General features: G+C 41.8%; 1 long non-coding RNA gene across 2 annotated transcripts; it reads left to right on the top strand.

Annotated features, from left to right (window-relative positions):
- The first annotated feature begins 16,419 nt into the window (after positions 1-16,419).
- Positions 16,420-22,790, top strand: LOC310893390. Of its 2 annotated transcripts, XR_014578954.1 has the most exons (4): positions 16,420-16,694; positions 16,828-16,944; positions 19,308-19,458; positions 22,168-22,790. It is a non-coding gene; the product is annotated as an uncharacterized lncRNA (long non-coding RNA). The 2 variants fall into 2 exon arrangements; XR_014578955.1 differs by having other exon boundaries at positions 16,420-16,944.
- Positions 22,791-24,291: the final 1,501 nt, after the last annotated feature.

Below are 24,291 nucleotides of genomic sequence, written 5' to 3'. Positions count from 1 at the left end.
ATGAAGCATGTGAGACATTTTATGAAAAGCCTTATGAACTTGCTGTTGCAGGGAACACTCCCAAATTCCCTCAAAGTACACACACATACCAAGGAAGGGGCCTTCTCTTTCCTACACACCGTGCTTTGCAAGGACTCTAGAAGGCTGGTGAACTTTTAGGCTAGCACTGAACCAGTAGGAAAAATTGAAACCCAGAAATCTCTGTTCAGATTTTGCAACAGTAACACTCCTAACTAATCTCTACCTAACTTACTCTGAGATGCTGATAGCATGTGTCAAGCCAAGCTCTTTGTGGTAGGCACTGGGATGGAGCTCTGCACGATGCAGATGAATGAGATGAGTTGCATGTACAAAGGGACTTTTTGGGGGTGCAACAATCACTCAGGAATAATGCTGAGTCCACAGAAAATTTGGTTTGGGGTTAGATATGACCGGAACAATTTGGGGGTGTCCCAGAGGGCTTCAGTGCCTACAAACTGGGTGATCTATCTAGTGCTAGTGCCTTTTGGGAACAATCTCACAGAATAATAAGGAAAGCGCAACTATGATACAGTTGCAGAAATATATTGGTGTTGACGTTGATGATCAGAACCACACATAATTCAAAGTTCTTCACCCGTGCAGTTTATGTACTGTCCTCCAGATTTTGGGGAACGACAGAGCTGCTGGAAGCATGATCCCTGAACGGAAGCTGGGCGATACCCACAGCTGTGTCCCATGAAGAAGATCTGCTCTGCTGACATTTCTTGGAGTGGGGCCACAATCTCCTTGCCTCCTCTGGAGCGGCCAGCATTCCTAGTGCTGCTAATAAAGAAAATCCAAGACATTTTGCCCGCTGTATTTTATTGCATTTAATCAGTGCCTTGCAAAGTAAAGAGGGGCTGAAATTGCACACTGCCAGACAGTGTTGGGTGACTTATTATAATTGTTATTTAAAGGAACTAGTCATTAAGAATTAAAGAAAAAGAAAAAGCTTCTGTCCCAAAGTGTTTCTAGTGGGCTGGAATAGATCAATGTCTCATCTTTCACCTAAATAGGAATCCATAGACTCCCTCTACTACTCTCCTTTCTGAGTCAGTCTCTAGCTGAGACAGCATTCCAGAAAAATGATAAAATTATCCTTGATCAAAACAATGTTCTTATTCTCTACTCTGGCTGGACAAGCTCTTTGGAAGAAGTGTCTGCTGAGAGAGGGAAAGGAGAAATGCCAACATTATCCTGCCTTGGGACCAATCCACCTTCTGGAATGGAGAAAGCTGGAACAGCTCAGTGTCTTGCAGAAACATGCATTCAGTTCCACTAGCCTCTGCCGGCCGTACCTCACCTCTCCCTTAACATCTTTTCAGTGCACTGTTCTCCAGACCCTTAACCTGTGCTTGTGGAACAAAGATTGAATTAATGAGCAGACTTATGCAGTAAGCCCAGACAGAAAACTGTCTAATATTACAGTTTTCACCACAAGAGAGACCTTTGACTGTACGGTCCAAGTACAGCAGTGGAACAAACATTCAGTGGATGCAGAAAGCTGCAGGTCAGGGTAACCACAACGTATAGAAAACTCACCAAATAGTCATTAATCAGAAGCAAAGAGTCTTTTTTCAATGACCAGATCACTGTCATCTGGTAGAAATACTTAAAGTCCATCAGTATTTGTTACTTGTCAGTAATTTGTAGCTGGAAGAATAACACCTGCAATAGCTAAGGATGAACTGCAGCTCATATTATAATCTGCTTTATGGTCTCATCCAAAGCCCATCAAAGCTAGGAGGGAGTCTTTGGCTTCAACTGTCTTTCAGTCAGGTGTTAATCTAATGGACCATAACCATCTCAAACAAATTATTTTATATCAAAATGCCCTCTGAAACTGTCTTTTTTGTTTGTTTGCTTGTTTCATCACAGTACATCCAGCTGTTCCTGTGCCTGTATCAGCAAAATTTGACCCAGACATTCCAAAGGAAAGCTGTATGCGTATATGTGAGTAACAGCTGAATCAATTTTCTTCAAACTTCCCTTATTTTAAATCTAATGGCAATGTGGAGAATATGATTTTCTTGTCCTAACTTAATTAGCTTACTAATTTTAAGATTATTAACAATGGGCTTTTTCAATTCTGCTCAATATGTTTTGAATTCCACCTCTTTGTTTATAAAAAAAAATTAAGCAATGGGTTTTTCTGAATTATAAATGTCCAGCAAACTCTAAGTACATATTAGGGTAGCACAATGCAAGAGAAAGTGGCAGTGATCTCTTCACTACTTCCAGCTGCTATTGGCCACATGACATGATAATAATAATAGCTTGCATTTCTGTAGAATATTTAGCTTCAGGAAAAAACTTGAAGGATGTTGGGCTGCTCTTGAGTAATTTATGAATTCCATATGTTTATAAGTGTCTTTAAATACTGTGAGGGATTTACAGTACGAAAATGTGTTTGGTCCTAGGAGGTGCTGACTGTCCGTGGGCAAGGAGAAATACAATTGTGTTTAGGACTTGCTGCAAATGCCATCTGCTTTGATGTCGTACATCTGTGCAGCTGTTGAGTTCAGCAAACTCTGCCCACTGGGGCAGGATGTGTCACAGGCAGGATATGGAGGAGAACCAAAACTCCAGGCAACTGAGTCAAACAACTTCTGAAGGAGACAAGAAACAGGATTAAAAGAAAGTGACTTGCTGGGAAAATTAATAAAGAAATGCCATCCAAGTTCTCTGCTGAAAGATGGCAAACTTCTAGATAATGTAGGCTGTCTGCTATAATCTACAGGAAACCCACTGCTTTCAGAACCTTTTAATCTTTTATTCTAAATGATTAAACAGTGATGTGGTGTTCATAGAGGCAGTATTTCATGGTATTGAAAGTTCATGGCATACACACATGTATTGCTTGAAATGAGAAAATGCTTCATTTTGATCCTTTCAGTCAACGTGTTTCATTGTTCCTGTTCTCAAATGAAAACATTTTGGTTTGCTGAAGTGCCTAGACCACCTGAGTTAACGTTCACCTACATTTCTGGATGATACACAGAGTGCTGTATCATGGATGTTGCGGGCTGATGTTCACCACTGTGGTTTCAGGCACCCAGCCTTGTGCTTGGCCCTGGAGTCTGCTGGCTCCTGTGGGTCACCACAAGGACTTCTCAGAGGGGGGGACTATTCCCATTGTTGGGAGGGTGATCTGGCCAAGGGAAGCCAGAGAGAAAAAAATAGAGATGATCTGGTTTAAAAAAATCAGAGATGATCTGGTTTAAATTTCAGGTCAAATGACATAGACAAATATATTTCCAGATACCAATTGGATAACAGCAAAAAGCATCACCTACCATTTTTTTTCTTGAGTATGCTCTGTGAATAGGTTCCTGGTCCAGGAGTACAGAGGTTTGGCTGCCTTGACACACACTGTTCCTGCCCCTGCTTCCCCTTGCAGAATTTGTTCTGTCCTCTCCTGGAGGCAGCCACAGAGCTGAAAATACACAGGATCTCTAAAATGATGAGCAAGTGCCAAAGACAACTTCCTAGACAATACGGAGGGAGCTGGCTGTCATCACAGGTTTGAGATCTGAAGGTTACCTAGCATGTTCTCCTGTGTTATGGTCATGGTCCTCAGACATCTTTAAATTTCATTTTCTTCCCAACATCTTGTATGTGGGTTTTGCATACAAAACATTTTTAAAAGCATGAAAAAAGATATTACAAAGCCTTGCAGGTAAACTCAGGGTTTACTGGGACAGCTAGGGATTCCTCCAGCTCATCTTTCATCACCTCCTGCTGGAGTGTGGCACATCTGCTCTCCTCAGTTTGGTATGTTTAGGGTGCAGAGAGGGCACTAAGGCACTGGTGAAGATATTTTCTTAAGACTAATCTATTGCATGTTAAGTCAATCTACGTCCAGAGGGACACAGCTACTAGTCAGTCTTCTAAAACTACATGGATTAGCAACAGATGTTTTCTCAGTTGTACAATGGAAAACATTTTTTTTCTTCTTCTTCTGAAGGAAAGGACATATTTCTCTGGACTTGGTACAGTCTGTTATGGTTTGGGTATGGTCTTCATCCACAATAGCTTTGGTAACAACACATATAATATAAGACAACAATCTTGCCTTCAGTTATTTAAGAGTAACCTGACTCCACTCCTGAGACAATATAACTCTGGCCAAAGGAAGTTCAGTTGGCTTCTTCTTTCTCTGAAAAACAGACCACACAATTGTGGTGGATGAAAGAGTAGCCAAAAAATTAAGAGATCATTTTCAGACAAATATCTTTTTTTTTTCTCCCCCAATTCAGTATTTTTTTTCCCAGTCCTCCCACTCTTGCAATATGAACTACTGCATATGCTTCATGAAATTACCATCTACTGCTCAGTTGTTTATTTTTGTAATCACTGTATTTTATTTCATTTGTTTGCCTTTTGACCTCTTTTGATTATTGAGAAATTTAATGATCAAGGGATCTCTAGATTAGAGTCTCTTTAATGCAATATGCTTCCCACAGAAAATGGCAAGAATTTCACTGACAGTATTGATACTCTGATTTATTCCCACAATCAAACAAGTACTAAAGTTACAAGTAAGGGATTTTGAGTCCTCTGCTAACTTTCCTTCTGATGCTGTTTTTCTATCACATCACTTCTTTGTGAAATTCATTTAAAACTTGAAACCCAACAATGTGGTTTATCTTTTTTTTGTTGTTGTTGTTTTTTTAATCTATCAGCTTGGTTTCTTCCAGTAACTTCATAGCTGAGACAAGTTTGTTGACCCTTGTAGCTGCTTTTTGTTAAATAATCTGCTGAATTGTAGAATGCACATTTGAGCAAAATGTTAGACTTGAAATGCCACCAAGTATATTCTGTTTCTCAAACACCCTGGTATTCTAAATCACTCAGTGATTTGAAAGTCAATGGAATGAAACTCAGGAGAAATGAAAGAACTAGATTTACTGTTAATCTGATATTTGGAAGTGACATTTCATTCTGTATGTGGATGCTGAAAAAGCTGCCAAAACCAGACTTTATTAAAACATCATAATTACTAGTTCCTCTAATCCCCAAATACAACATTGTTTGATGAAAACAATATAATCTTCTGTCCCTTTGCTCCACCAGCTATTGTTTTATACCAGTTATTTATAAAAGGAAATGTCTGACTTTTAAAAATGGAATAGTTGGGTCACTATTTGATTAATTTCTTCTCCCTCTGCATTATCAGTCTGGATTTAAACAGCAGGTCATTGTGCTCTGATTATCTCATGTTTTAATCCTTTTGCTTTGGTCTTTTCTCTATCAAAATGAACCTCATTTCTCCCCATTAGAAACTCTATACTTGCTACTCCACTGTGCTCAAAAAGTGACCCTTGTCCCGTTTGGCATACCAAGAGGAGCCCTGGGTTAGATGGAGTCTGAGGCATGTCTGGGTGCAGATGTCTGTGGCCAGACCCATTGTCTTGGCTGGAAATCATTCCGACCCGAGAAGCCTAACAGTTCGCTTCCTTCAGTGCTAGCTGATAGCACTGTGTGACAAGGGCTTCTGCCCAATAAGAAAACTGGCTCCAACTGAATTCTGCAAGGGATTATTAAAGGTAGATAAAGATAGGCACCCTCTTCCTCCACCTACTGTAAAAATTACAAGAAGCAAAATGTAGACAACACAAGATGTCAGGCAGCCAACCAAGCAGCACGGTTTAGTTAACCTTTGGAGACTGTGGTGTTGTGTGGAGCCCTCTGTACCATGTCACGCTGTGGGACACAGCTATCTGAATTCAATTTTGATATTGTTTATACGAGACTCCCTTGGGCGAGACTGTCAACCCTTTGCCCTACACTTCCTCGAGGCTAGTGGTTTTCAGGTCTCACCTGACCCTGAGTAACTGGTATCCGATGATATTATTGCTGTATGTGACCAGTGCTTTCTGCCAGAAAAACAAGACCATGCTGATGCTGATAGCAGGGCCTCACAGGTGCCTTCTGCTGCAGTTCTCACGCAGCAGTTCTGGCCATCGTGGTCTCCCTGAAAAGAGACAAGGCTTTGACTCATCCGGTTGGATATTACATAGGCTGTTTCAGACTGAGGACCTCCACATTTTTGTCAAATGCTCCAGACTATTCCCAGGCTCACTGGGTTTGTGCTCAACTGCAAAACAGTCCTTGGAAGCTGAAAAAAAAAAAAAAGCTCTGTGTGTTCTTGGTGAAGGGCTTGGCAGGGCATAATTTGTAACAGCAGCATATTGTTCTTGCTTTGAGCAACTTCTTCCTCGAGCAAGCATCTGAAACCCCAGAGCCTGGGATGAAAGATGATGGCCCTCGAACATCTGATGGTGTTTGGTGGTGGTCGTGGCCCGGAGCTGATCACCCTCCAGTCTGGACCTGCTTGCTGTGAGGGCACTGCGCCAGCACCATGTTCGCACACACACTGGCAAGTCTGATGGACATTTAGTGCTGGGCTGCCTCAGAACAGAGCTCCCTCTAACAAGATCATTTTTCCATGTTTTTTGATAAGGTATTTCAGCCATACATTTATTTCCAGTGCTCACTGCTATGAGGAATCTGTCTATCCTCTGCTTGCTGGGGCAGGCATGTTAGTGACAGCCCAGCTACACTGAAACCTGTCTGTATGCTATGCTGTCAAAACTTCTCCTCCAGGTGTGCTATTTTCATTATATAGTACTTAGATTAGTGTTACTGTTTGTTTAATTTCTTTGCAGCAGATCTAGTTATTTCCAAATTTGCTTGGAGCCTTTTGTCTTGTTATTTTACTATTTCTCCTCATCTGTTTAGGCTTAAGCACTCTGTATATGATAAAAAATTGTTTTATTTTCCTGTAAAACACCTTGGATACTGAATACAACCCATATGGCAGTTTGAGGAAACAGCATCTCCCAAAGAGGGTGTTGAATGTGCACAAATATGTGCTTGTTTTTTGCTAAGGGCACCTGCCAGAACCCTGCTGACACATCAAGTGTAAAAAAATATTTGGCACCAGTAATCTCCTCCAAAATTTCCTTGTAGATATTGGAAAATACTCTCTTTTATGTATTTATTTAATTCTGCATGATATTTCCTGGTTCTCATGGCCACATCTATATTGGAAAAGTTAAACGTGCCAAGGCACGTTCTCTGGTAGCAAGGCCAACTGGACTGGTATGGCCAGAGTCTGTGCTGTTGAATTTGCTGTCCCTCAAAATAGTGGCAAGGTAGTAGGGACAGATCCTGAAATGATTAAATCTATTTATATAAACATAATTTGAAAGGACTAAATCAGAAGTCAGGCTGGGCACTAGTCGGCTGCCTTATAGCAAAAGGCAGGTGGCAAGAGCAAGAAATAGGTAGGAGATGGCAGGAGGAGAAAGGAAAATGAGACAGATCTTCATGTAAGTGGCATCCTCTCCTCCCCCAGCATGGAGGCAAACTGGGACAGCCTCCATCACCCTGAGCATGCTCGTGCTGCCTGCACATGGCAGGTGGCCTGCTCCACCGTGGGAGCAGCCATATATAGGTACCATTAGGTCTACGTGGTGACTCAAGGGACAATATAGGCCAGGGATAATCTAGGCAATGTGTAAATTCAGCTCTTATTTCAGTCCTTGTATTTATAGCTATGGGAACTTTCCTAGGGCCTGGCTTGTGATGTTCCTTCATCTTTGTTTTATGACACTATATCCTAAAAGTTTTTCTTAATCTCCTAAGAATTTTGTTCTTTGGCCTCTTGGTGAGACCAAGAATTTGGCAAATTTTTAAGCCAATGAAGGTTTGACCAAAACACAACATATTTTAGCTAAAAATGTTGAGTTGTGTTCTGAGTGCAATATTTTGCTGTTTTGCTTTTTTTTTTTATATCAAAATGTATTAAAAATAAAGTGCAATCAAAGCAATTCATGTTAAAACAATTTATTTTCAAGTAAGAGGTTTGATCTAAAACATTTGTTACAGTTTTTTTAAAGTAACCTTGCATACTTTATGCAAGACTGACTAGAATGTGAATAGGCATTGATTTAAACATTAACTCCTTTCATTCTGTTTCTCTTTTGTACTTCTTATTGTCTAAATGCCTCTATATAGATATTCATTCATATTGCTGGCAATCACCGAATAAGAATGTAAAACTACACACAACGGAGTTACACTTGTCATTTTAAAGTGGCTACTTCTAGTAGAAATCATTTAAGTAATAGTAGCTCTTACATCTAGCCACATAATTTTTTGGTGTAGCCCCACATGATGATATTCAGCCTCTATATCCAAGGGGCTGGATATAGCCCAGTAGCCCGGTAAGGCATGCACACCAAGCCCATCACATATGGGCACCTGAATCCTTACTTAAGGCAAGCCCCAGAAAGCCCTGTTTGCCCCACTTCAGGTTTAATAATAAGTGTTGTGGAGGAGCAGGATGCTCTTCCCAAAATACTGCACCTGTTCCAGAGTTGGACTGGGAGCTACCTTGTGCCAAGCCTGGGGTCACTCCTGCACTGCGGCTGCAGATAGTGACTCCTCTCCCAGAAGCGGGTTCCTGGAGGGGCACCTGAGGTCCCCCTGGGACAGTCTCCATACACAACCCCATCTCTGCCCCACTACTCCAGTGTGGCCAGCAGCGTGGGCTGCAGCCCGTGGCGGCGGTGCTTAAGGTGACATAGGCTGTGCAAGCTCTGGGGCTGGAAGCAGCGCCCAGGAGAGTCCCTGAGCAAGCAAGGCTTGGATGGCACAGCCTGGTGTGCTGGGCTGCCCCACCTGCGCCATGCTCAACGCGGGACGATGGTGTGCATTTTCCCTTAGGCCGTACTTTTCCCATTCCTTAGGCCGTACTCCTGTTTCCCATACATGTTATTCGTGAGGAGACATCATCTTTCTCTGACTGGTGTTTGGAATGGTTTCAGCCTGGATGGGTAAATGCATTCTTCATGGAGACCCAGGACTTCTTATGGAAACTCACATTGGCTTCTACCTACTAAATCACAGATAATAGGTCTAATACTAAACAACTATCAGTACCATCAGCTATTCCTGACCCAGAGTAACGTGAGACAGGAATTTAATCCTCCCCTGCAAGCACGAGCTGCTCCTCAGCCCTGGTACCTCCACTGCTGGGCTCAGAGCAGACTGCTGAGCTGCGGCGTGGTCTGTGGGTCTCTGTCTGGGTGTCTTGTCCAGCTGCCAGCATTCACTGACACTCTCTCCATAACCCTCAGCAACACATTCAGCTCTTCTGCTTTTCTGGGCCCTGGTTGCTTTGATGATTTAGTGTCCTCTTTGATTCTGGCCCCAGGCTTGGAAAAGTGAATGCTGCCAACCTGCTTGGAGCCTACAGGGTATTTTACAATTAATAGCATCCCTATTGTTTCCTCAAAGACCACTTGGTATTTTCAGCCTGAACTTATCTTTGCCATTGTTTCATTTCCTCTTTGTTTCCCCTAACAGCCTGTTTTGATTTAACTCTATGTGGTCAGGCATGACATGGATTAAACTGAGTTGTGCAAAACATTTGAAAAGAGCACGAACAATTGTTTTTATGTGGTTGCATTTTGCACACTGATACCTGCTTTGCATATTACTCTAATTGAATTGCCATCAAACCCACACCTGTACTTCAGCTCTAGCTGGAAACCTGTGCGTTTGCACCTCGAAATGCCTGGCAGCAAGCAAAAAGCTGAGCTAGTCAGTGTTTGGGCTGATTGCTTTCTTTTAGCACTTTTTCTCTAAGGAAAATTGGCTTTGGTCTAAACATTTTCTGGGAATGCCTGCTTTTTTCAGAGACTTTTATTGAAGTTTATTTTTCCCAGTTTTCACCACCATTACTGCTCACTTTCCAACCAATATGAATCACCCCCAACCAAAAATACCGACCTCAGCCCTTGAAAGCATACCCCCTTAGGTGTCTTCTTTATGAGCTACGAAAATCTGCATGAGGTTGCCCAAACATATGTTTGTGTATTTAACATCTTTCAAACCCTGGCAGATGTTATCCGCTCTATCATGTTACAGTGCACAGTTTTCAGGTGCAATTCCTACGTCTGGAAAACTTTCCCCTGCATGAAGTGTGGGCTTGCAGCAGACCTCAGGCTGATCCTTTGCTTGCGCGATCTAGTGCTAATCTCTTGGCCCACGTCCACGAAGCTGACCAAATCACGGAGTCCTCTCTTAGAGTTATTTAGTCTGTTTCTTTAGTGAGGGATAATTAATAGGCTTTGGATTCCCACCAGACACTGGAGTGAATAGAAGGGACAGCAGGAAATAAGGATGAGTAACGCCGGAGTCAGAAGTTCTTAGAAAGAGAAGTCCTCTTCTGTTCCGACATCGTTTTGGTTGCTTATCGCTTCTTGATGTACAAAAACTGGCTTCCAAGCTATGATGCTAATAAAGGGCTGCATTTTTTTTGTGCCTCTAGCTCCCCTGGCTTTTTCTGAACTTCCACCAGGGATTAATTTGGCCCGAAGCATCCACTCACAACTCCGATGGTTGCGGGGGTAGGCAGGCTTTCTGGCATGTGCTCTGCCGAGTCATTACAAATGTGGTCTCTGGGACACAGCTGTGCTGGGGCTGCTGCTCTCTCTCACAGACACTTCATGCTGCCTTAGGCTGCTGACACTGCTCGCCTCCTCATTGCATTTCTACCTTGCGTTCCCTTGCTGGACCAAAATGCAGTTGTCCTTCTGCTTTTTCTCCTGCCCTTCTTCATGGTGTCAGCAGCACAGATTGCAGGGCTCCTGCACTCAGCCAATTTCTGAGACAGCCCTTCTGTGATATAATTTGTTTTTATATGGAAATCCATCGTGATCTTGATAAGAAATAAGTCATAATTTGAGCAATTTGTTCCCAGCATTAACAATTCTAGATTAAAACAAAAAAAACCCAAACCCTTAAGAAGTTTACTGCTATAGTAAAACCCATTAATTCTTCAAAAAGTAAACAGCCCTTCAGATTCTATCAAAATCTCTTTACCACTGGGGAGAAAGGAGGGAAAGATGAGGGAAAGGTATGGCACTTCAGACATTTACCCTAAGTTCAGTGGTGGGGAAAGAATAGAATTAAAAAGTAACCAACACTACATTTCCTTGATCTGAGGGTTTACATTAGCAAAATCATAAGTTCTTCCCAAAATTTTTTAAAATTGCCATTCCCCAATTTTATCTACTTTTAGTTTTGTAACTTTTCCATTGTAAAGCCAAATTTTGGTGGTAGAAGAGAAATCACAGTGCTTTCCCCAGACTTTCTCAGATGTGCAGGTAAGACCCTCTCTTAACTAAATGCTAATGATGACACCCTCTTAATTAAACTGTGACCCATGATCTCCTCAAGTCATGGGTGTTAGTCACCACTATATATTGCCATGTGAATTACTACAAACACAATTTATACTATCGCTTTTCACAGAGATCATGGAAGAGAAGGAGGCAGCAGTCTCTGAAGGTCACCACTCCTTTCCAGGGCAGATGCCAGCATTAATACTCTTGCTTCGTCATTTGACTTTGTCAAATGACTTCCTGTTATGAAGATGGTAGGACAGGGTCCTCACCTGTGCATGTCGCTTATGTAGCTGTGTCACATATAAAAGCCAACCAGCCACTACTTTGACATGCAGTTCTCACAGTATGTCTTGCTGTAAGGATCTAGGAAACTTCTCTGCAATGTATTTGTGCTACAACAAATCATCTCATTCTCTTTCCTCTTCCTCCATCTAAAATATAAAACGCCCATGCAACCCCAGCATAAATACCCATGGCACCAGGGCCACAGGCTGCAGGCTACAGTGGCAGGTTGTGAGCAGCACATTCTGTTTTCCTCATTTCTGCTGCGTGGAGATTCTTTGAACAGAGTCTGTGCCTCCAGAGTAAAACCTAAGATATGTCAGGCTAAGTTAATTTGTGGGCTAGACGAGCTTAAAAGTATCCCTTTAAGGATTTTGCACAGAATGTACTGGTGTCTCCAGACTTGGAAAGAGTTCATTTTTCTGAGTCAGGCAATGGAAGCCAAATTCAGATGTGAATCTGAGTTCTGCAATTCTGGAGGGAGTCTGTGTTGGTGTATTTTACACCTTCTTCCGCCTCCCCTCCTCCCAGGAGTGCATTACACTGACCCAGCTTCCCTCAGACTGAGTTTTCATTTATGTTCACTGAGATGCACTCAGGCTCACATCCACCAGCCACAGTATAAATCCCTTGGCTTCTCACACGAGCTCTGAACCTGGACATCCAAAGCTGCATTTAAGGAATTTAAGGAAGTCTTAGGTTAGTTAACCCCCCACCTAATGGGAGGGAGAGGAGCAGAGTAAGAAGATCAGCTAATAAGAGAGCATAAGTCAAAATTTTGAGGCTTCCTGGCTCAGCTGCTCCTTAACACTGGTGAGTGAGTATTGTCTGGCCTAAGATATTTGCATTTACTCCTAAAAGTATTCTAAGACTAATTCTAAAATGTGGAGCCAGGGAACTTTCTGATGTATTTTTGGGACCCGGGTCCTGTGCTGACAAATACCAAAGCTCCCAGCCTACCTGGAGTGGCAGAGGAGAGCTCATCATGCAGTCTCCTCCCACCACCCAAGCCAGGATGGGCATGGGTTGTACACCCCAGGGTCTCAGGGCCCAGGACTTAGTCCAAGAGTAATCATTTCTGTGTGCCGTGGTAATATATGTATGTTAACATACACATCATTATCGACAATGTTGTAATTATCAACACTGTTCACATTATCAACGATATTATCATAAATTTAATTATCATCATACCACTGATACCCTGAAGACAGCTATTTATCACTTCAAAAGAAAAGAGAGAGCTATTGAAGAACACGTTTACAGCTAAAAACTTAGCATATGTAATCAAGAATATAACCCCGTTCCTATCTAACAGTGGCTAAACTTTAGGGCACCTTGGATGTTTAGATTTAAATAACCAAATGACCATTATCATATACTCTGAGTCATATTTGCTTTGTCTTCACATCTGTGCAACAACACTGTTATAAGTAGAGAGAAGAGTTTCAGTCTACGTACTGTTTAGCAGGTAGAGGATTCACAGCATGCATGACAGAAACTGCTCTGTAGGACTTTGAAATAACAAGGACTTCAGTATTAAAGCCTTATTGCAAATATTTGAGCTGTTTGTTGATGGTAGCATTTGAGGGGGATTTGGAAACATCCTGCATAGACTGCAGTTGTCCTTTAGTTTAGGTATGACATATCTAGTTTCAAACACTCTGCATTGTATGCAGCATGTACCACGGTTAGTCTTCTACAGTACACAATATCTCCATAGAATGTGTTCCACTGACTTATCAAATATGTAGGTTAGCACATTGTGAAGCAGTGCATCTTTTGAATTGTTTGGATTTTAAGGGGCACCCAAACCCAGAAAAAAATTCACCACCAGAACACATTCTTTATTTTTTACTTTTTTCCATTGAGAAGTGAATTTGAGCCTGAATATAGAGTCACTAAGAAGGTGACTTTGCTGTTTGACTCTCCAGCATGGAGGCACATTTAGACTGAAATCAGGCATGTGAGGCATACTAGATGCTTGCATGCTGCACCTGAGCCAGCTTTGAATGGCCATTTTGTGGAGCATAACTGCAGATGCATGAGATTACAGTCTGAAAATGAAATCTGGACATCATCTTAAGAACAACTTCTTTGGGGGATATTTGACATTAAAAAAATAGCTACTTGGAAAGCTTCACCAACTGATTTGTCAGTGAAATAGTTATAGTCACATTTGCTTTGTTCACATTTTGACTTAACAGTCCTGATGAAAAAGTTCTTAAATTTTTTAGGCAACCATTTTTCAGGAACACTAGTGGGCTCAATGTTGGCCAAGTCCCTGGAGAGACTAAGAACTGTACATACCTTGGGAAGGGAGGAACATATTGTCTGGCTGAAATTATTTTCCCATCCACATCAAATTTGATTGGCTTTGGTGGTACTCTACAGTATGATTACCTGTGTTGTTCTCACTCTCCGGATGAATAACATGCTTCAGCTTCCTGAGCTGCTAAGCTGGTACCTTTCATCAGCACTAAATTCACACTGAAAAGAAAAGGAAATGAAGCCATTACAATTTAGTTAAGGAAATGTGCCAAGAATGAAAATAGCACAGCCTTAATCCTTTCTCATGACAAAAGGACAGTTTTCACAGGTTGTACATGATAAAAATATCACTTTACATTGAATATTACTGTCAGACAGCCATATAAAGGTTTTTGTAAAGGGTGTGATTTATTTATGTAGCAGAAACAACTTTCCCCTCCAAACATGAATTAAAGTCAAGGTTGTATGTTCTTGAACTTGGACCAGTTTTTCTTATATCATCCTCTCCCATTGCTTGCCAAAGTGGAAGAGACAGAAGGCCCCATGAAGAAAACATCTCTCAGCATCAGCCAAATTACGGAATGCAGACTTTGAAATGAAGGAAAGGTGATCTCTCAGGGTAGTTTATTCCATCAACAATTTCCAGCATTCTCAGGACATCTGTAAGTAGTGTAATCTCAATTTCCTTTTCCTCAGCACTTTATAAAATTGAATGTACGTGAGGAGAGAAAGAGGGAAGATAACCCGATCATGTTTAGGTGCGATTACACAACTGCTGTGACTTGGTGATTGAGTTTGAACAATGCTTTGCAAATAGCAAACACAACAAATTCTCTATTACTTTTTCTTTGCTATAATCATTATGTCTACCAAAGATCAGGGAAAAATATTCTTTTCCTTGGTAAACATCAGGTCTGCTTTTTTCCCTTTCAGTAAAAAATGGTGAAATTCATAAATAATTACTCCTTTTCCTCTTCTGATTCTTTTTTATTCCTTCTCCTCATGTTCTCCTCTAATTATATATGAAAGAACTAGTTACTCTGAAAACAAACAAACAAGACCAACAGTTTTACCTTTTTCTGTTGCTTTTAAATGTCAGAATAAATATCAGTTTGAAGTTTAGGCCAACATGGAAATCAGGTATGTGTTCTGTTCTGCACTGCAGTCTGTGACAAGTCATTTCAACTTGCTGTGTAGAGTATCCACCCCTTCCCAGTTCTGCCTTCTCATTGCTTCCTTCCTGCAGATATTACTGACCATTGGGTTTGCTGGTGGGGCTGCTCTGGTGTGTTTTTGAACCCGTTCAAATAGAAAAGCTATGTAAAATACTTTACTGTTTGCTAATGAGGATGAATCAGATGAGGTGGTGCTCTCAAGAGCAGATCAGCTGGCAGACTTGAACTCCAACAGGCTTGGAGCCTGAGAATATATATACATATATTTCACAAATGTGAGCTGGGGAGGGAAAAGTATGCTGAAATAAATGGTAGTCAGGTAGCTTCTGAAGAAGCAAACAGGAAAATAGACCGCTGTGGTCAATAGGATAGAGGTCATTCACACCAAAATCAGTCAAACTCAAGTCCAGAACAAGTTTCTGTTTCATACCCTGTTGTGGCTCTAGTCAGCTAGCAGCATAGCACTCTTTGGTGATTTCAACACCTGTTCTCTGTTATCTTGGTAGCAGAAGGTTTTCCCTGTGGAAGTGAACTGCATTTTCCCACACACCACTGTGGATAACAACTTCTGGGCCCTGAGAAGACTCCTAACCAGAAATCAGCATCAGAACAAACACAGCTGGGATGAGCTGCTTCCTAACATGAGTCAATATATGGCCATTGTAAAGCTCAGCCAAATTCACATCAACAGCCCAGTGCATCGTGTGTGAGTCTGCCATACACATACTCAAAAGTTCCTCTGTTCCCATTCCTTGTGCACCGCAAAAGTGAATGAACCTACGAAAATATTGAAACAAGATTTGGATCCTATAGGAGTGTTTTTCACTCCTCCACATCTCTCTTCTCCCTTCACAACAGTGTGGTGCCTCAGCTCCATATGGCAAATCATATGCAGATGACTGTAAATGGAGTTTAGTAGCTGCAGCTCTGGATGCCAGATTCTTGCCTTGCAAGGGAACTTATATGAGCTCTCAAAGGGCAAGAGAAGCCATCGAGCCTCAGTACAGCTGAGCTTGGGATTTCTGCCAGCAGTGGAAGCTGTAGTTTGTTGAGGGCTGCCCAATCCATCCAGACTGCATGAGCAACAACAGATTGGGGTCAGACTCCAGAGTCTCTGAGGTTCAAGGTGAATTGCCAGGGCTTGAAGGTTTGTATTGCGGATGATTGGTCAACATGCCCCTGAGAGAAGGCTCACACATCCAGCCAGAAATGGGTCAGAGCCTCCCACACGTCCCTGAGCTATGCATCTTTGTAGGTCCTCTAATCTTTTGCTTCCCTGCCAGTTTCCTACAGTGGAAGGAATGATATTTCAGACATTTGAACATCACTCATGTTTATGAGTAAGCACTCTCCCTCTGTCTGTTATCAAGCAGGAGTTCAATGCTAGGGCTTGAGTCATAGGGTCTCCCAAACACTTTAAATAGTCAGTTCCAAATCTGCAGCCTGAGCAGCTCAGTCTGCTAGAACAACTGTTTGGTCCTATTAGAGTGCCATCTCTGCCAGACATTCTCTGAATGTACACAGCAGTGCCACGAGAGCTGCTCTTACCTCTGACTGCTGAGATGAGAGCCACGGTTAGAATTGGTTTCTAGCACAAAGGCTTAGATACATTTATTTATTTTTTTTTTTTGTTCTTTAAGGCAGTATTTTAGGGCTCAGAAACTAATACAGTCACTGGTCTTGACCTTCAGCTGCAGCTGAAGATCTTGCTGGGGAGCTTGGGACAAGAGAATGTGCAAAGGTTGATTTATTTTTCTTGGATTCCTTGATCTTGAGCTAGTTGGCTGTGGCCATTTGTATAACTGTACTAGCCCAATGTATGCCATAGGACAATCATTTTAAGTCACGTGGATTATATTCAATGGGTTTTCCAGAGTTCAAGAAAAGTTGCATGCTGCTCTGCTGGTGAGTGGGAAAATAATTGCTTTTAGCTGGTTCCTCAGTCACCAGGTGATGTCTCCTCAGCCACGAAACAGTCCTCTGGTGAGCAGGTAAGACAGCTTTAACTTTGTTCTGCACTTGTCAGCTCTAGGCAACTGTAGTCTGCTAAGAGAAGCCTTTGACTAAGATGTGTGGTCAATTCCAGAGTACTGATAGTTGTGTCTACTTGATATTTGTAACCACTAAAAGGCAGAGGATGACCCGTGCAAAAATAGTTCAGTCAAGGCAGATGAGAAGCCATCTAAATCACTTCTCATCAAACATGTTATGTAAGACAAGCAAATAGATCAAACTGGTAGACTTCAGTAACGGCATTTTCCAGCTTTCAACTGGTGCATCTTTGCTCTAACTCACAGGAGAAATATGTTCTCAGCTGGAATGTGCACGTATCCTTATTCTCTGTGGTACAGCTCATTCTCATTTGGAGACTTTCTTGCACAAACTGGAAATGGTCGGACTGAAAAGCTTCCAAGTGTGACACACTCCAGGTTTTTCTTGTGGTGTGTCATTCTCCTCTTTTCTTCTCTTTTGATTACACTGCCCACTTTTTCTAATGCTTGAACTAAAAAGAAGAAAATAAAGGAAGAATTTTGTAATTTTGATAATGTCAGAACAAAATGTTTCACATTTTCAGAATTCCACTTTCCTCCCCCACATTGTTTGGCTGAAACAATTTGCTGAATTCAATCCAAGCTCCCAAATAACTTCAGTCATCCTGCATTTTTTGGCGAGTAAACTATTTGTCTAAAATTTTTTTGTCCAGCTCTAAAATTTATCTCAAAGTTCTCACAAAAACGATTTAAAACAGAGCAGTTACCACTGCCATATTTGGAGGGGAAGAATGACCGTCCACTTGTGGTTGTAAGCATCACGGAGTAGGGACCCCAAGTGCTTTGATGTTAAAGGTGATAGCTCAGCCAACCATAACATAAATAATTACAGGCTACCTGCTTACGTGTTCTTGAATTTTCATTGACTTCCATCCTCGTGTCCTCTGAAGTTGTGGTATTGCACTCCTACTTCTGAATATGTGCTGTTTTCCGTCTCAGTGGAGTCTTACAGAGCTTTAGTTATGCATCCTGTCTATCTCTCTAGGTTATGCAATATACAATTAAATAATGCTTTTCAGGTGGTTTAGGCTCCATGGGTAAAAGACAATAGAAAAATTCAAATTGTCATTCTCACGAAGTTTATTACTTTGTATTCATGAGATACTATCTCTGTAGACTTTACTTGCATAAATAATTTTGCTTTCTGTAACATCTCTAACTAATCACAGTTGCAGTATGACAGATCCAAATTGGACAGATGTTTCTTAAAAATAAAATGTCCAAAGGCAATAGTGCTGAAGTTGCCAATGAAAAAACAAAGACATCTGTACTTTTAAACTAAATTTGAAAGTTTTTTCATTCCTTCTCTTATGTTTCTATAATTTTAGGTCACATTAGAATTAGTCTGTATTACTGATTTGTGGTCTTTTGTCTAGTAATGTCAAAAACTGACAACGAAATCTATTTAATTTGGTGTTACTCTATGAACTTCTCTATGCTTTGCAAATATTTCTTCTTGGAGTGACAATTTCTCATGGACTGTTAGACCAGTAAATGCATATTTCATGCACTTTCATGTGTTTATCAACTTAAACCACAATTCCTGTGAATTTCTTTTTCTCTTTCTATTCTTAGACCAGTGTTCATATCAAAAAGGCATCATCGCATTTCTGTATCACGTTGCTTGGTCTTTAAGTATGTTCTTTATGTTTTAACTATACTGTTAGTTTATATGTAGTTAAAGTATTTTTCTGAGCAATAGATTTGATGTAATCCCAAGAGTGTTGACCATTTTTAATATGATAGAAAGGTAGAGGCGAGAGCCATATTACCTAACAGAATCTGATTATACTCTATTTTCCTTTTTCACAATCTACATCAGTATGATGTAGTGGAAAATTCAATTTATTAGTATGTGTGGTATAAATGCCTAAGTACAATAAAAGTGAAGTGGGAGAGAAAGAAAAAGAAGGAATACTTGTCCCACGTTGTATAAACTTAATTTATTTTGGGAGGTGTCTCACGGAAAACAGACTTGCAAGCTGTTATCCCTATAAAAGAAGATCATTTCCTTGCAGGATAAGAAAGATGACCAGAGTGACAGTTATACTGCAATATAAAACATAAAAAAGTCTGTATATAGATACATATTTTTCTTTCGCTCAGTTTTTCAACCCACATAGCACAACTGAATTTTGTATGTATTCTGAAAAGACTAAGATGAAGCTTATCACAAGATTTCTGCATAGGCTGGAAAATGGATGGACCACTTTCTCAGCAGTAGTCTAACACTCTTTCACTGATGTTTTTTAAAACAGCCTGTATTTTGCTGTTATGTGGACATGCCGCAATTTGCTTTTCAGGGTCTCCCTTCCAGTGGTGCAAAGTCTCTGAGCACATGCAACAGAGGAGTGGGTACCCTTGCCAATGGGAGCCATTGTTTTCCTCTATTATGAACACACCCAAACTGTTGGCTGTCTAAACTGGTGGAAGTGAAGAACAGTTTACCTTAAGGTACCATTCTTTTATTAGTTAATATGTCTCACAATATAAATACACCCATCAAGACACATAGGTATTAATACAGCTTTCTGAAAGCAACACTGACTTTGTTTTCCTTCTTAAAGCTCAGATAAACTACTCACATTTTAAAATATACCATGGGTTTTCAAACTATGAAACTTAGACACACAATGTTAATTCTACACTAAGATTTCAGACCTAATTAATTGCTTAAATTATGCTTTGTTATGTTCGTCATTCCTGTTAAACACATCTTTAGAGATTGTCTATCAAACTATTAGAAATTCTATGAAGCCTTTGAGAATGGAAGTGACTTTAGTGCTGCATTCAAGAAGCATTAATGGGGTTGGGCACTTAAACTAGTCTTATTTAATGAAGTTCAAGTGCACATTCTTAGTTTGTATATTGTCTTTAGGGTAAATTTAAAGTCTCATTTGGATGATTTTGCATACTATATTATCAAAATAACATTATAAGTAAATGAGGTTTTATAAAGATAATACTAATTAGATCATGGCTACCTTTTGAATGATGGAGTAATACTTCATGAGATTTTACTGAGGTTACATGAGATTTTTAATCTAGCATGATAAATGGAAGTGAGAGAACATCTCAGAGCAATTATAGACCTGCTCATCAGCTACAAGGAAAAAAAAAAAAGAGGTAATGAATGTTCATTTATTTAGTGCTGTCCTACAATAAAGACCCGAGAGCCCGTGGCCTTGTCAATCATACATGGTTGGCTCTTTGCAGCAGCCAGCAGGGCTCTTTGCAGCAGCCAGCAGAAGAGGACCCAAACTGAGTAGGGTTCTGCCTGATTTACCTTCAGTACCCAGGCACTGGTAAAAGTCCTGTCTATAATCAGAGGCAAGACTAAATTTACATCCAACTTTTACCAGAGTTTGATGTCTGGGAGGGGTTCAGGCTTAGGGCTTTAGGTTAGCTAATGCTTCACAGTGCACAGAGATTTCTTAGATTTGAACCTGGAGTCCAGCTCCACAATCTGTCAGGGTCCTGATCTGAAACTGTGACTTAGGCACCACTTGAACTATTTCATCACACACACACACAAAAAGCTAGGATAGCATTCAGCAAAGAACTTTTTTGTCAGGTAATATATACACTGTATATTGGACATACTTCTTTCTTTGGCTACACAACAATACTTGTCTTTGTTTCCCATGACACTTTTTGTTGTTATTGTGCAGGGCTTTCAAAAGAGTTAAATGGTAGTATGTTTACTTGAAACCGATAGAAAAGTTCTTTTAGGGCTCAAAAATAATTTTTGTATTTCTAAAGAAGCTTTCAAAATATGATGGCCAAACTATTTGAAAAATGTGTCCCTGTGGTGATGTCATCCTCAAGGGAAACATACTTCTGATATGAAGTATTCCCATCAGAAATCTTGGAGATCTTACATCTGTATTCTTAACCTCAAGAGGTTATCAAATGATAATAGTTAATTGTAAAATGGGATGTCATCTAATGGAGTGCTGGCAGGCATGTTGGCCAGTAGTTATAGGTCATTGCACAAATATTTATAGAGGAAGTGAAGGCTTCATTTGGCCTTAATAATCAGACATCTTAGACAAATATTCATAAAGTGAAAAATGCTCAGATTCAGGCAGAACCAGATTCTTGCTGATCATTTCAGAGTGGTAAGAAACACATCCAAGTGCACACACCAGAGGGGCAGAAATGCCCTGTAGTTGTAGGAGAGCTCTGCAATCAAAGATTGCAATGTTGTTCCTTGGTTAGTGGTGATGCCCAGATACACTTCTGGGTCATCTTGACCATTGGACTCATCACGTTTAGGAAATATTGACTTGCCTGTGCAAGGGTTTGGGAAGTAGCAGTCTACAGAAGCATCCATGTGAGTGGGGAATTCCACTGCAGGGATTACCTTGAAGGCTAAAGAGGACCCGTGGTGTACCTCCCTCCTCTGCCTCGGAAAAGGGGGTGCTGCCAGGACAGTTTTCCTCCCCTCAGCTGGGAACCTCCTTGTTTCTCCACAGCAACAGTGTTAGATTGTCCCATCCCAGGGTGGTGGCACCTCCTTCTCCCACATCACTGTCCTGACCCTGAGACTCTGTGGTACCTGCCTAAGGAGGCAGGTGGTGATAAAGCTAGAGAGAGAAGGGCTTTGAGTGTTGACTTATGGCAGTAGTCCACAGTAACTGACCCTCTTCTGCTCCTTCAGCTTGTGGCAGGGAGCACTCCACCTCCTGGCAGTGACAGTGGCAGGGGCAGCAGCAGAGGCTTTAACCCGAGTTGGCCACCAGCAGGGCTCAAGCACGGATGGTCCCTCTGGGAAGTTAATCCAAATTAAGCAGAGGTGCAAAGCAGATTTACCAGCTGTAATAAAGCATTCATCTTAAGATTTAGGTTAACCACATTACGAGTGGAATTAAGTTGTGCTGAAATCAGGTCACTGTAATTCTGAATAGCAACATGCACACAAGAGTTTGATAGGGTGTAACTAATCCACTTAAAGCTAATTCAGATTGTAATTCAGGGCTCTCCCCCTGCAGACAAGGCTATGCTGTATCTCACAGCATTACTTCAGCAGCAGAGCTGGTGGCAGGGAGTCAGCTCCTGCCCTGAGGCACCCCCACCTTCCCCATGCAGCCTTGTGTGAATGGGGGAATCGTGACTACGGGACCGAAGCTGGCCCTAACAGTTGTTTTCCTGACAAAGCAGATAGGAGTGCTCAGGCCTGCCAGTGGCACTGTCCTCCAGCAATGCAAAGCCCTGTGCGACGTGATGCAGCTGTGCTGGAGGAATGCGAGCCCATGCTGAGAGCAACAGCGGAGGCTGCAGGCTTGGCTCCAGAGCCCGCTCCTTCCTCGCTCGCTCGGGGCGACGGCACTGCAGTGAGAGTAGGATCCCCGTGACGGCACCAGAAGTTGGATTCCTGCAATGAGTCACTCAGCAGAGATATCGAACCAGCTCCGGTCTCCGTGCTGCTGGCACAGCTGGCTGCGGCTCCAGGCGGAGATGCTTGTGTGGAGGAATCCAGAGCCACCCAAGTCGCGGCCATGGAGGAGACCACAGGCACTCTGGGTCCTGCCGTGTGTGCTCTGTGGAGAGCATCCTTAAGTGCCAGGAAAGTTTAATCTGGGTCCTGGTCAGAAGTTCACAGTCTGCTCTTTTGGCATTTTCATATCCCTTCTTCAGTCCTCACCCCAGTTTTTGGGCCAAGGTGCAAGAGCTGTGCAGCAGATGGGGCCTGCGATCTGCAGTGCAGTGCTTGGGCTGCTGGGTGTGCTTGCACCTCTGGGCAAGCAGTACTTGGAGCTAGCTTTGCTTACCTGGCCAGGTTCTCTACGGGCAGAGCAAGATTCACCCCTCTGGCTCCCATCTCTGTCCCCGGAGGTGGGTCTGTGCCAGGCCCATTTGCAGCACACTGCTGTGGCCTCTCTCTAGGGGCCTCTCTCTCTGGGCCATTTGGGTTGCTGTGTGTCATGCATGGGAACAGGAACCACTGCAAGCTCTCCTCCGTGTCAGAATGACCCCTGCTCAGCAGCACACTGGTCCACCATACCAGCTCGAAGTAGCTCTCAGAGCTCAAATCCGAAACCTGAGCTGAAATCTGTTAGATAGACTGCAATACCTACCCTGGATCTGCAGCACACTGTGCTCCAAACACCTCCATGTCCTGGCTGCACAGGCCATGTCAGAAGATGTCCTGGTGTCCTCAGCAATCTCTTCTGCACTCCTGGAGAGGGGGAGAAGAGGCGACTGCAGGAGCAGCAAGTTTTGTTAGAGGTTTCCTTGCAATGTCGTAAGAGCTGCCAGTAGGCAGCGCCATGACAGGCTTGAAGAGCTGACACAGCAGCCAGGCAGCTGGCAGGAGACATTTAATGGAGCAAAAAGAAATGTGATTTCCTGGGGCATCCTGGCCAGGGATATTTCCTGGTACTGCTCCTTGAATCATATGCACATCCCTGAACCTTTTAAACTCATTCTGTGCCAGTTCAATCCACCTATTAGCCCGTGTAACTCCAAAACCTGACACAACTCATTACATCCATTATAAGGAGAAGTCTCCTGGTAATTGTGGGTACCTTCAGATATTCAAGTCTGCTGCCACCTCATATCTGAGACATTTGCATGGCACTTCTGTTTTCATCTCACAAAATGTTTTCTAATAGCTCCCTCACATCAGCAGGCAGAGACCTAAGCAAGCTTTATGCCAGGAGTTGATTTGTCATGGGATTCATTCCCGAAGTTAATCAAATAAATTATATGTGTGCCTCAATAGTAGATATCATACAGATAGATGTCTTGGCTCCCAATCTCCAGAGAAGGAGACACACATAATGGTTTAGGAGGCTGGACCTTAACCTTAGATTGTTAAACCCCATGATTTTGCCTTAGCAAAACCTCATTTCAGTAGACACAATACCAAAGAAAATGTGTTTTTCGTACCTCACTTACATAGTGTATTGCATGTAAAATAAAAAGACAAAAAGCATGCTGGTGGTGGGACTTCAGAAAGTTTCTTCTTATGGACCTAGAAGAATAGCCTTTTGAAATCTTAATTGTAGGGAAATTTCTCCATTCTTCCTCATTTCTGAGATGCACGTATATTTATTCTCACTATTGAACAGACACTCTGATGCTTATAAACAACAGAAACATCCACGTACATTAATCCAGAAACCTTAACTAAACCAAAGTGCAATTCTTTTTTACATTGTAAACTCTTAAAAACAGCAAAGTCTTGAATTGTCAAGATGGCTAAAACATGTGAGAGACTGATGCATGCAGAGGACACGTAATAGTTCAAGTTTGGGCTTTTTGTATACATTAGGAATAGTT

The sequence above is a fragment of the Anser anser genome (assembly GCF_964211835.1).
Source record: "Anser anser genome assembly, chromosome: 2".
In the NCBI taxonomy this organism is placed as follows: Eukaryota; Metazoa; Chordata; class Aves; order Anseriformes; family Anatidae; genus Anser; species Anser anser.
The sequence above is the reverse complement of the archived record's forward strand: the minus strand, read 5'-3'. Positions and strand labels throughout refer to the sequence as shown.